At 43.1% G+C, this 13,943-nt stretch overlaps 1 long non-coding RNA gene across 1 annotated transcript; it reads right to left on the bottom strand.

The window, feature by feature from the left end:
* Positions 1 to 10,958: 10,958 nt before the first annotated feature.
* Positions 10,959 to 13,520, bottom strand: LOC135234227 (uncharacterized). The gene is made up of 2 exons (XR_010324041.1): positions 13,394 to 13,520; positions 10,959 to 12,617 (listed from the first exon to the last, which is right to left on the bottom strand). It is a non-coding gene; the product is annotated as an uncharacterized LOC135234227 (long non-coding RNA).
* Between the last annotated feature and the right edge of the window lie 423 nt (positions 13,521 to 13,943).

Raw genomic sequence — 13,943 nt, 5'->3', positions numbered from 1 at the left:
TTTATTTGGGGGACTGTTTATTTTTGGTGTCTTTTAATTGACCTCATTACGTCATTCAAAATTAACTCTTAGAGGAAGTTATGAAAAGGTATGCATGAGCAGGCTACTCACATAAATTAAGAGCATGCGCAAGCAGCGAACTTATATGCACATTATTCTGTACATTATACACACGTGTAGTCCACCTTTTGAATACATAAATCTTAGAATATTACAATAATCCTCGATGCAGACTCGATAGAATCTTTCAGCGGAGAACACGAAAGCTAAGATAAAGCATGGATCAATCGTGGGTAGTTTGGGCCTTGTAAAATACTACTTCCGACTGTTTATTTACCATAGACAACAGTAGTCTGCATTCATCAAGAATTGCTGAACATTCATTTAACATTGTTTATCATTACTGACCTAATTCTTAGTAATCTGAGGGAAATAATTTATCGGGCAAGTAGGCCTACACTCACTGTTGATTTTTCACGGCCTACACATTTTCCACCTTTTCTTAGACGTACCTGTAATGAAACAACGATACGTAGCTACATATTATGCATAGGTACACAAGAAACAGGCCTACCCCACTCTTGAAGTTCTGTCTGTCTACTAGGCTACAGTGCCCTGCTGACTTTTGCAGAAATCCATCTTGCACGAGCGTACAGTAAAAGGAGATCTTTGACCTTGCAACATTGCGCGCTCTACTGTGTGAGGACAATTAACCATTTAATTGCTGAATATGATGTAAATATGCGACTATTTTGATTTATAATATATGTAATATATAACATGATGTTAAAGCATTGGTGTTCTAATAGTAGCTCTAATAGTAGCCTACGTTTTGTTCCACATAGTCTTACTTACTGCCTTTAAATGCGTAAAATAACTATCCAGGCAAAAATGAATATTTTGCGGTCGGGCTATGTGTACTTATTCAAAAGCTTACGCGGTACATCTTCAAGTCCCTGGAAAGTCCCGTTTGTTTGTCCTAGACTTATTCAGAGGCTGAATGTCCTTGCTGTGAGTGTAAAAAGCATGCACTGTGCATGTTTAAAATATTTGAATGTCGATCATTTATGGTAAGTTATTTTGTCTTCTCCTTGAATAACTGTCAGTGGCTAAAATACCACGCGCTGTTTAAATAGACGATACGCTTGTTAAATTTACTCAGTGTAATTTCAATTATTTTGTGTGATATTACTGACTTATTAATATGAATGGGGAAATTATCTTTAAAGGCAGATTATCTGACGTTTTCTTTTTAAAATATTGATCGTTATTTGTCCGCTTTACTAAAAAAAAAAAAAAAAAAAACAGTGGCAATAAACTGTATAGTTTTAGTTAGTTGCAATGTGTTTTTGATTATAGTAGAGTTCTCCGTAAGTCCTTCAGTCTTATGCTTTATATTATTTTCTCCAAAATAAAAATAAAAAATAATGCGATGGACTTTGTACTAATGAATGGTTTCATCTACCTTACAAGCAGTAGCAGGAGAAGTGAAAGCAGGAGGAGAGAAGCTTAAGCTATGGTTTCCTAACGGTTTAGAGTTTCTACAGTCAGGACATTATCTGCCCAGTGTCTGCACATTTTCAAGGGCAAACTGCTGTGCACAGTGCTGGCAAACAGTGGCAAACAGGACAACATCCTGGTTCATATATATATATATATAATCTGAAATGTTTTTGCAGCAGTCGCTGTAGTAAGTAGCATGTTGCAGTGCTAGAACAAATCACACTGCTGAACATTCATTGAAATCGGAAGTAAAGAGTGTAGAAGTGTAATTACCCCCAATTAACCAATTCTCACATTTATAAGAAATCCATAAACATGTGATCAGTTAGGTCAGAGCAAATCAGGGTTTTTATAGCAACTCCCTAGTTGCACGTGTTAAATTATCGAAACAGGTGTAGAAAATTGGGTTAAATGCAAGGATCCCATCTGACACTCAGACACACTCTCATTTGTTTAGAAATATAATTTACTTCTTCCCTTTTTTATGAATGGATTTAAAATATTTCCGTGTTTTGCCTTTGTCAAGACGGTGCATGTGGCAGGCTCATCCCAGATTTGAAGGTCTTGTATATTAATTAGGGCCCACTGACCTGCCATCTTGTGTTGCATACACTATCATACGTGTGTGCATGTGCATGTGCACGTGCATACGTGTGTGTGTGTGTGTGTGCGTGCGCTCACACACGGGGTGTGTGTGTGCGTGTGTGTGTATTCATGCATGTATGTGTATGCACGTGCATGCGCGTGTGTTTGTGTGTCTATATGTGCAGGCATGAGCGCAGTTTGTACTTGGTTGCATGCACAAGCACGGTCATTTGTGAATGTGTGTTTGCCTGGCACAGTGAGCAAGAATATCCGCATAGCACACTGTTGAGGAGCTTCATCTGTTCATTCACTGTGACTGAGGCAAATGGAGGATACATATGAATATGTTCTACATAATATATTTAATCTCAGAAGCATGTGAACATATAAATGCATTTTCTTCAGATACATATAGAGTATATTGCTTGGCATGCGGAATAATCAAAACAGACGGCCTTCAAGGACACCCATATAGCTGACATACTGTAGCTTATCACTTTCTGCCGGGAACAAAGCACCCTATATTGGAGAGTAACACTGCTTTATGGGGATCTTGTTAGAAGACTGCACAGTCATATGGGTGCGTATAGCTGTTTTTGCATTTTGGAAATCTATCGGTTGAAATGTTTGCCAGTGAGAAGGAAAGGGGGTTTTGACTTTAATGACCAATGGATGAGAAGCAGGAGCAAATCATTAGTCCAAGTGCTGGTACTGTACTGAACGTTTTCCTTTGAAAAAAGGCGCACAGTGTATGTAATGTAAGGGAAAGCCTTTTTTCTTTTTCTTAAGTGAGAGGATATCCAGATGTATATCACAGAATCCCAGTAAATTAAAAAATATATTTAAATGATGTCTGAGGTTCCTGATCATTAGATTTTCACTTTATAATATATTTAAGCATGCTTTAACGTATGTCAGATGCTACCTTCTCAGTCCTCTGGGTTAAAATTAGTGAGGTAGATTGTGTGGCGTGTCCTGGAATCGTGCAAGGGGGTCAAAGTCCATTAGGTACTGTACTCATACACACTGGATTTGTAGTGAACACAAACACACACACACACACACACGCACAACACATTATGCAGTACTACTGAACATGCATGTAGGGGGCCACGGTACGTGCTGTCCTGAACGCGTCCGCCAAATGTGCAACGTGCGGTTTGTATCGTACTGAACACACCGGCCGACGGAGACCCAGACGCGGCGGTCTGTGCTGCGCTGAACGCGCGCTAACAGCCCAACGAAGAGGAGGCGCAGTCCTTCCATTGCACGACAGGCTGGCCGACACGGGCATCGGGGCTAGCCTGAACACAGCACAAGGGCGGCGCCGATCGCAGGTTCGAGCGCAGAGCGGCGGCCGCGGCTCCGTGTTTCGGAGAGAGCCCCGTGGGCGTTTCAAGGGCACAGTGACCACTAGGCTGTAATGATTTTAGGCTCCGATCACACATTGCCACCCCCCGCGGTGATGTTATCTGCATTCATGGGAACCTGCCAGATTTCATTACCTCAGAGAGATATGCATGTTTATGTTTTATTTATTAATTATTACACTTTTTAAAATAAAGCACCGCAACTGATGTGTATTGTATATTGTTGTTTTAAACAATTTAGACCTGTAGTACCACATCTAGTAGATTTTCAGTGAACACAAATGAAATGGTAACAAACAAGGGTGCCTAATACTCAAAATGGAATAGCCTTTCATGAATATTACTTGATTTACTAAGTGATTTGTTCAGGCATTTAAAACAACTGAACCCCTTTTTCTTTTCTTTTTCTTTCTTTTTTATTTTTTACTTATTCCCTCCATGTCATTTTAAATATGTTGCCACTTTTCCAGATATAACAACAGTACTTTTTCATATTAAATATTGATGTATAAAAATAGTGGATTCACTGCTTTATCCCAGGCAAGATAAAACAAATGTAGAATTAATTTCATATGGGGTGATTCATCACAGCTTTCTGTGGGAATAATCTTTGAATAAAGCCCTGCATCGTGCAATAAAAGTGTTCAAGGGTGAATGTGGACCCTGTGATCGGGATTAAAGCAAATCTATTTTAAAGAATATATGATTGGCCACCATTCCCTACACCCTCATCGCCCCCCCCGCACACACACACACATACACACATACCCCTCCTCTCCCTTATAGCAAGTACTTAGTTGCAATCCAGAAGAAACTGGCCACCACAACCAGTGATAAGAAGTCTGAGTTCTGGTTTAAGCTGCTGTTTCATTGAACAATTTTGATGAAGTACTCCACAGTAAATGCTCATGTTAAGCAGACTACCAAACAAGGCCTTCCCCATCTGCTTGTGGAGGTAGCAAAGCCATCCATTCTGCTGGGGAAAGCGTAGCATAACCCCTCTGCACACCGATAGACACACGCACACACACACACGTACACACACAAATACAAACACACACGCTCACACACAAATACAAACACACACACACACACACACACTCTCACACAAACACACACACACACACACACACATACACACACAAATACAAACACACACGCACACACACACACGTACACACACAAATACAAACACACACGCACACACACACACTACACACCAAATACAAACACACCACACACACACACACACTCTCACACAAACACACACACACACTCTCACACAAACACACACACACACACTCACACATGCACGTTCATACAAACACATACACATACATGAACACACACACGCACACACACACACACTGCCCCTCCCACTTCTCCTCCCCTCTCCCTGCCTCCGCCAACATCACCATTGATTTTTATTGGAACTGACTTTCCTGCTGTTCCAAATCACAGTGATTTCCTCGCAAATTAAAATGCGTTCTCCCCGGGGACTGGCCCCTGCGTGGGGAGAATTCCTGCACCAGGCTGGATTAAGCATTGCCGCTCGATTGGTTCAGGCGAGGTGAGTGTGTAGGTCCATGAGTATATGTGCTGCGTGTACATGCATGCATGCATGTACGCGTGTGTGTGTGTTTTGTGTGTGTGAGAGCACAGAGGTGGATTATGCCCAGGCTGTAATTTTTGTGTAGCTTAGTTTGTGTGTTTTTGCGTCTGTGATATGGTTTTCTCCACATGTAAATAAGTAATTTGGTCACTCTTGCTTTTTAATTTACAAATTGCTAAACACATTTTGGTCTAGGAGACCTCAAAGTACTGATATTAGGTTCTTTCAGTTTTTCTGAAATAAAATTGTGGGTTATGAGTACAGTGTTTATGTGCTGATCCTGGATAATCTGATCCTGGAGTCAGTGGCCTGTTCTATAAAATTTGGTAATTAGATTTTTTTATTTTATTTTGTCTGTCATACAGACATTTGGTTTTCATACACACACACACATACACACACACACACACAAATCGCTACAGGCCCCTGTCACATATCACATGCTGAATACATGTGGTCCACGGGACATCCTGTAATGCTGCTGTCCTTGAAACCTGAGGTGATGGAGTCCTCTTCACTGCCACTCCCTAGCTCACCACTCCTACCTTCAGCAACTTTAAAAAAGTTTTGGCTGTTTCAGTTCTGCAAAAAAATGAACAGGACAATCAGCACATATACGTCCTTAGTTTACTTCAAGCACTCTTGATATTCTCCCTCTCCCTCACACACACACATGCATGCACGCATGCATGCATTCAGGCACGCACACACACACGCACACGCACACACGCACACACACACACACACACATGCATGCACGCATGCATGCATTCAGGCACGCACACACACACGCACACACACACACAGGGGCACAGATACAGTGATTCAGGCTATAAGGGTTCTTTGTTCACATTAACACAGTTATAGTGCCTCACTGGAAATTACTGTTATATTTCTGCATGATATAAAGCTGACCTTTCCCATGATTGTTCAAGTGACTCACCTGAGATTATCTTCCAATTTCCTGAACTTTTCCAGGTAGCCTACATTAACACCTTTTTTCAATTGCAATGCTAACATCTAATATTGCTATTTCCATTTTTCCTGGGATGGTTGTCAATTTTTTTTTCTATTTCCTTCCTAACATTCTTTTTGTCCTTCTTTACTACCCATGTCCTGCGGAGGCTTCAGTCATTCGCGAAATCGCTGCACTTGTTTTAAGCTGCATTCACAGTGGCCATGTGAATGGGTGTGTCACAGTGTCCTTGCCCTAACATGGAAAAAAAACTTGGCTCTCACGAGGAGTCATAGCTCGTCTTCTGGGGCCTTGTACTTTCATAAGGAATGTCTTCAGTGTTGACTAGTGAGCCAGGGGAGTTCACCCATGTGTACGTTTCAGTTACATGCAAGATACAATCACAGCTGGGATTGATTTGTGTCCTCAGAGTCATCAGATATGGCCTGGAAGAAGTCAGATATGAAATTATGAGCTGTCAGTAATATTTCTTATCTCTTAACCTTAATGGCAAGCAGGATGCAAGTATTCTTTCTCGAAAGAGGCTAGCCAGCGTGTTTTCGGACTCAGGGTTGCCTTACAGTAGAGTGGATGTTACAAAAGCTCTCTGTGCATTGGAATCCATTCCAGGTATTGGATCAGGTACAGGATCCGCGTCAAGTCCTGGCTTGTTGGTGCAGCTGAGATGTGAGGTAAATAATTGAAAAAAACTCCATCAATAAATAAAGAGTGAGAAAGACGGAGGGTGTGGAGGGGGTATTCTTATTAAATCATAGCAGTGAGTTTGCATGGTTTGTGGGGATGTGCGTGTGACCCTGCATGTTCACGTTTTGTGCTCTGTGAGTTATGTTTGCACGCACATGTCTGTGTGCCTGTGTGCCTGTGTGTGTGTGTGTGTGTGTGTGTGTGTGTGTTTGTAATTTCCTACAGCACACCGAGGATTGTGCGTAGTTCCCTTCAGAAGTCAGAGAATAAGGGTGGATCCTCCACTGGTTGTGGAGGACAGGTGAGGCAGGAGAATGTGGTGCTCTGCCATGGATAATACCGTTGCCTTACGGACCTTAAGCCATCTGTGCCTCTCCCTCTCTGTGTGCCACAGTCTGCAGAGCTGTCCGGGCAGATCGGCGGCACCTAGACGCATCGCTGTCGTATCAGAGTGATTTGTGCGGAGCAGTCTGCCGGGAGTTTTACATTTCTATACATCCCAGTCAGCCGTGAGCCCTGTGCAGACGCGTATAGCTCCGCCCCCAGCTCACCCCCTGCATACACAGTGTAGGCTCCCCAGACCTGCGTTTTTTTTTTAAGGCTTGATCCCTTTTTTAGATTCTCTTGTTCGGAGTCACCACAGCCCAGTCCACTGCCAACATCTGCAAGCGGTTTAGCGGCTAAAGGCAGTGAAAAAAGAGAGATGCAGTACCCATATCAGACACAGACACAAGCCCTGCTCTCTGACCAGGACTCTGCATGCAGCTTATATAAAACCATTGCGGCAGCTCTATCTACACAATGACTGTACTGTTAACATCAGAATGGCTAAGGTGAAGGACCCCTGAGAAAGAAAGTTGTCAGTTAAGTCTCCATCAGTCTTTAGCATCAGGAGGATGCACTCAGTGCAATGGAACCACACACTGCTTATCATCATGTATATATAACCTTATCACAAATGTGAGATACACAATTTAAACTCCACTGGCCCCTGATAGACCATGATAATATTTCACCTCTCAAAAATTTCATTGAAACAATTGGCAATTTTTGCTAATACATTATTAGACATAGAATGGAGGGCTGGAGCATGCATGCACCATGACAGTCTTATATTGTATTGTATTGTATTGTATGACTGTGTTTCTGTTTCTTTGGATTTAGATTTTCCCTACTGTCTTCTCACTATTTTGTGTGGATGGATTCAGGGTCTGGTGACCTCACATGGCACTGCACTATTGTTGTAGTCTGCTTGCAGACTCTTTTTATGCAGTATGCTTGTGTGTCACCACACAGCACAAACACTTCAGAAAACCTTGTAAAGTCCTGCCTAGTCAATTACTTCTTTCAAAACAGCTAAAACATGAATTCCTCTTTCAACCTTGTTTGAACCATTCAGAACTGAATGATATAAGTGGCCATCCAATAATGCGCATGACATGGTTGGAGTGAAGTGTGAAGAAAACTATGTTGTGCTTGACAGTGGTTGCCCAGGCTGTAATATGAAGAGTTTGAGGGGATTGACCCAAATTGTGGGAGAAGTTCAGGCAGATAGAGATTAAACAGGAGGAGCTCTAAAGGGGATTATGGGATTGTGGAAAGGAGATACTCCCAGTGGCTCCTGGAAGACCAGGAAGAAGATTGAAAAACAAGAGGAACAATTGCTGTACATCAGAGTCCATGCTTGTGAAAGTCCTTTCACAAAAATAAAGTATTCCTGCAGCTGTTGTTCACTTTCCAGGTTGCCATTCTTATTTTATTTCAAAAAAGCATAGTTGGTAAACTGTCTATTCATGTAAAATGTCTTACATTCATCATATGCATGTAGATTTATTGCCAATTAGTCGATGATGCATTTCACACCTAAAAATGGTTTGAAGTAACAGAAATGACCTGGATCCAAATAACATTTCCTGTAGCTTTGACTCATCATAAAATGCAAGAAATTTGTTTTTAATACAACCATCTAAGTTGAAATTCTGTTACTGGCAAAATGGACCCAACCTGTGTTCAGGAAGTAATTCAGAGTTAAGAGGCAAATAGTTATTGAATCCAGCTTTAAGACATTGACATGAAAATGGATGTTAATGGCTTATGAAAAAGGCCTGTGAAAAGTGAGGGGAAGCTTAAATGAAGAGATGAGGATCCATGATGTGAGTGTTCCCTTTTTTACGTATGCTTGCAAACAAACACAGAATACTTTCCAAAAGCTGAACACTAACTATTTTACACACTTTTGATAATGGGGAAAAATGTAGTCATCATGTTCATTTGTTTTCTTCTCAAGAAAAAAAAAATGTTTCAGAGATCTCAATGTTCAGATCTACATCCCCTTTTTTAGACATAGCAGGCTTTATAGTGATAATGTGAAGATAAGCAGCTAGGTGAACTGCACACAGCTACATGTGACAGATCGGTTTTTGTGTTTTAATCTTGTGATCAAACAGTAGAGAGAAGCTGTATACACCAATAATACATTTATTACAGTAAGTAAATACTTGCACATTGAGCTTAGACTAATGCCACAATACTACCGAATGTAATAGAAACAGTGCAAAAACAATGAAATAAGCACAAATTAGTATGCAGAGTGGTTTGACATATATATTTTATATTGAGCAGTGTCCTTTCTCTCTATTCTCTTTCCAAAGTTTTTTTTAAATAAAGTTGATATGTGACATGTCAGAACACTCTGTACAGGCTAGTGAGTTCATTGAAAGGGAGGACTACAACATGGCCAGCCAAATTTGACTTTTCGTACCGAGAAATCTAACAAGATGGGGTGCCCATTAGTGGGTGGAGAGGAAAATACTATAATTTGATTGGTGCATGCCCAGAGTCATGTGATAACCATGGTTTTCCCCAGCTTAGTAAATCCAGGTGTGTGTGTGTGTGTGTGTGTGTGTGTGTAGTTCAGTCAAGCATGCTCATACCCCCATCATTTCATAATGAGGGAGATTGCACTTTGCATGAGTGTTTAGGGAATAAAAAGCTAGGAAGAAACATATGCCTTCAATCCATCCTGTAAGCACATACCATTTAATTGGCATGAACGCTGCGCAGGTCTCGATATTATATGAGAGCTGTCCTTTACAGGGCTGTTTAGCCTGGCGAGCCTCTGGCTGCAGCTGCAGACAGATGTGCTGGAGAAACAGGGAGGGGACCAGCGCCCCCCTCCCCCTTCCCCCGTTCCCCCTTCCCTCCCGACCCCCGTCTCTCCCCTGGGTCTGGAATAAAGGAGCTCTGAAATCCCGGGACGACCCGCCTGCCAGAACCCAGCAGGGCCCTAATTTGATGGGACTGGGTCAGCGCAAAATGTAGTATAAAAATATCTCCTTATTTATGCTGCTGTGGCAGAACCCTCTCCCTTTCCAACCACGGTGGACCCGTGCAGTGTTCCTACCCACCGGAGCCCACCCTGAGGAAAACGCCGGTGTGTGTGTGTGTGTGTGTGTGTGTGAGACTGTGCGTTTGTGCGTGTGTGTGTGTGTGTGTGTGTGAGTGAGGAGGGATGTCAGGTGCTATCTCCACCATCACCACACTTAACCGTAAAACCCTCCCAGAGCCCCACTGTCTCGCCCTTGAATAATTATGTTATAAAGTGGAAAAGTAAGGAAAAGAGCTTTTTTAACGGATGCATTGGAAACTATGCAGTAAAGCCCATGTAGTGGAGGAGGGGAGATTCTGCAGGGGAAATGGTTGTGGTTTGACTGTGGTCCTCAAATAAGAGGAAAACTCTGGAATGGGGAGTTTCAACTCTCTGTCTAGGGAAGAGCCTGTGGTGAGTTCAAGCAAAAAAAAATATGACCCTCAAAACTCTACTGTCCCAAAATGGAGCACTCGCATGTCCAGAAACATATACAGTAGCAGCATATGACACCTAGAGATTTCTTTATATGTTCATTTGTTTCATTGTCGGACAACCTTTTGTGACTGTTGTGTTGTTTTGTGTTCTGGGGAATTGAGAGAAGAGCTCCTTGTTCAGGTCATTTGTAGCATTCTGTTGGATTTAGAATTGTTACGCTTTCTAGAGGCATCTGAGCACAGTACACCATGGGGATTATTTCTGTTCTTTCCATTTATTGCTTCATTGTGTCTGCGTGTGTGTGTAATGCTATTTTCAGTGGGCTGAAATGTCCAGTGGATCATCAGCCTTCCAGACACGTCAGTCATCTATGAGAGTGGGATTTCATCTTGCATATGTAAAGGGAAGGATTACACTACAAAGTTTACACTTTCAGTAAACTTTATTGATAAATGTGACCCTTTTTTGGAGTAGAAAATTAAGCAATTAAAGAACTATTGGGATGTGTTCCTTTTAGAGGAAATGGGCAAGGCATAATAAGAATGAAGAGTAACACAATTTCTGAATTGAATTTTTTTCAAGACTCATCCAGCTAGATTTTTTGTAACTTGGTGTATCTTTCTAAAGGTTGTTAAAACACCTTCAGGATTTCAGCTTACTGTATGTAATCTTTAGTTTGGTACTTCTGATATTTTTAGACTTTCACACTCCATGTCAAAATGCACTCCTCTGTTATTGCAGTGAGAGTATCTATTCACAAAATGACCATTAGTTATTCCATGTTTTTTCTTCTGTAATAAGATTGTGAACACCCTCTGAAAGTCTCAGTCAGTGTTGTGAAACAACAGATTTTGGATAAAAGTATCAAGACGTTGATTTCCCTTGGACTTGAACGGTAATGAGGTTTTCTATAATTGCTTTCCGTAATGGGCAAGAAAACTTGCTGATGAGGTCAGTGAAAATTACCCAGGTGTCACCTTCACCCTGGACTGATGAAAGTAGGTCAATAAAAATGACTGATGTTAGTGACGTATTCCAGTTACCTCAGGTAAGCTAATAAAGTAGAACCTGCAAATCTGTATAGGTGCATGATGTGGGCAAATGCAAGATCAATTGAATATATGAAATCTCATCTTATAAAACACTAACTATAAAATAAAGCAAAATGGTTGCACAAACATTTGTTCTGACCCATAGCCTTTTCTCTCACTTTCATTTGTAGTCATGCACACACACACACGCACACACACACTTCCCCTGTTCCAGATGAGGTACTCTGTGTAATAACACGTTGGTGGGAATCTGCCACTGCATGTTAATTCTCCCTTCACGCTTGCGTTGAGGAAGACAGAGGCTCTAATTGATGCTAAACAAACTGCTGACCCAGACTGAGGCTGAAGGTCCTGTCAGCATTACACACACACATACACACACGCGTGCACACACACGCACACACACACAAAGATAGAACACACATTCCCTCACACTGGTGTGCACTCACGAATAAACATGTACACACATTATAGGTAAGAGAGAACCAGGGTGAGTGTATAGATATTTGTATTTTGGCACAGTATTTGTGCTTTGATTGAGACTAGGTTGTATGGCCTGCAGGTTTTGTGCATTTCGTTGTGGTTTCGTTTTGATAAATATGGCACGGGGATGTGTGTGTGTGCTCCCTGTCTGCGCCTGCCAGTGTGCATTGGCTGATAGTCTGTGTGACTCTGGGATGGGCGTGTTGGCGCAGGTTGTGCGTGAGAGGTGGATGGCGTCTGCGTCTTTAAGCGCGTAGCCCGCCGCTCTCCCCTCCGCGGGGAGCAGAGCGGGCCTTTGAAGCTCATCCAGTCGCGGGGCTGTGCCGAGCTGCTGTGGCCCCTCAGGTCCACGTCCTTCTCAGGGGAGGGACAGGCGCACTCAGCGCCCGGGTCCGGGGGAGTTGGGCGGTGGGCCGGGGCCCCGGGCCCCGGGCCCCACTCGCCGCCCCGGCGCGGTGCGGTAAGGAGCAGCTGTGCTGGCACTAAAGGTGCGCTGGTGTGTGCGGCTGCTCCAGGTGCCAAGGCTGGGCTGGTGGGACCGTGGCGTCTGAGGGGAAGAGTGAATTAATTAGCGAGATCACATCTGTCTGAGATGGGACGGGCCCTCACAAGAGTGTGTGTGCGTGTTTGAGCGAGCTTTCAAAATCTTAAATATGGACAGCACCCACTGAATTCGCCACACGCATGGAAGTTTTTAAACTATTCATTTATGAGATGTTTTCTGTCATTCTTGACATACTAAATGGTGGGCTGTGGAGTTATATTGTAAAACATCAGCTGGCCCACATTCCCCCTACCTGATAAACACTGTTCCAGTGATAGAACAGGCTTACAGCCACAACCAGGCATTGTAGGCTGCTGAATTTAGAAAAACATTCAAATGAATAAGAAAAACATTTACAACTGACTTTCATACGTGCAATGTAAAACAAGTCAAATGACTTTTAATACCCTAGCATAAATTGGTTCTCCTTCAGCATTTATGTCCCATATAAGAGCTATTTTGGACAAAAATTTGGACTTAAAGGTAGCCTTGGAAATCACCTCCTTATTCCCTGTACTGTAGATACAGTAGAAGTTTCACCGTCAGTGAGCACAGTTAAAGATCACCGCACGTGGATATGCAGCACATACAAATGGCTTTCTGCTGTTCAGCAGCCTCTGTCCTACTGCTCTTTGGTCAACTCGAATTGTCAGAGATCTGTTACCGCAAAGACACTTTATCTGAGCCCAAACCTCCTGCACATTAGACACCTAGAATTGGTGTATTGAGAATTGGTCTTTCGTAGAAAATGCTGTGTGCTAATATAATCACCTTAACACCTGGTTTTCGCGCTGCTATGAGACGTCACTGAAAGCAGCCTCCCAGGTTCCTATCGCTCGTTGTGTACCTGACCCGTTCTTTGCCTCCGCCCACTTTTTCCCTCCACTTTTTCCCTCCCCCCCTTCACCCCATACCCAAGTTTTTGTTGTCTTTTTTCCTCAGCCAGTTAACCTGTCTCCTCCTCTGTCCCAAGGCGAAATCCTCCCTGAACCCGTCAGACTGGTTCCCTCTGCCCCTGCAGAGCAGCGCTGCCAGCGTTTCGTGTGGGACGGCGGCTCCCTCGCGCCGCGGCGGGTGCCTCCGTGGCCGCGGGCGCCCCGGGAGCGGGCTCGCATTCCTGCGCCCAGCCTTCTGCCGGGGGCAGAGGGGGGTACGGGCCGCTCGCTGTTTACTCCGATATCCCGCTGCCATGTGCCTTACAGGGCTGGAAGGGGCTGCCGCTGTTTGCTCAGTGGATGTTCTTACCACAGTCTGAAGCTGGCCCCAGAAAACCTACGGTGCAGCGTGAGAAGATCACTCATTAAAACAGAGGGCTTTAGTCAAGCTGAG

Source organism: Anguilla rostrata, chromosome 11, assembly GCF_018555375.3.
Source record: "Anguilla rostrata isolate EN2019 chromosome 11, ASM1855537v3, whole genome shotgun sequence".
In the NCBI taxonomy this organism is placed as follows: domain Eukaryota; kingdom Metazoa; phylum Chordata; class Actinopteri; order Anguilliformes; family Anguillidae; genus Anguilla; species Anguilla rostrata.
This window is presented reverse-complemented; position numbering and strand designations above follow the sequence as displayed.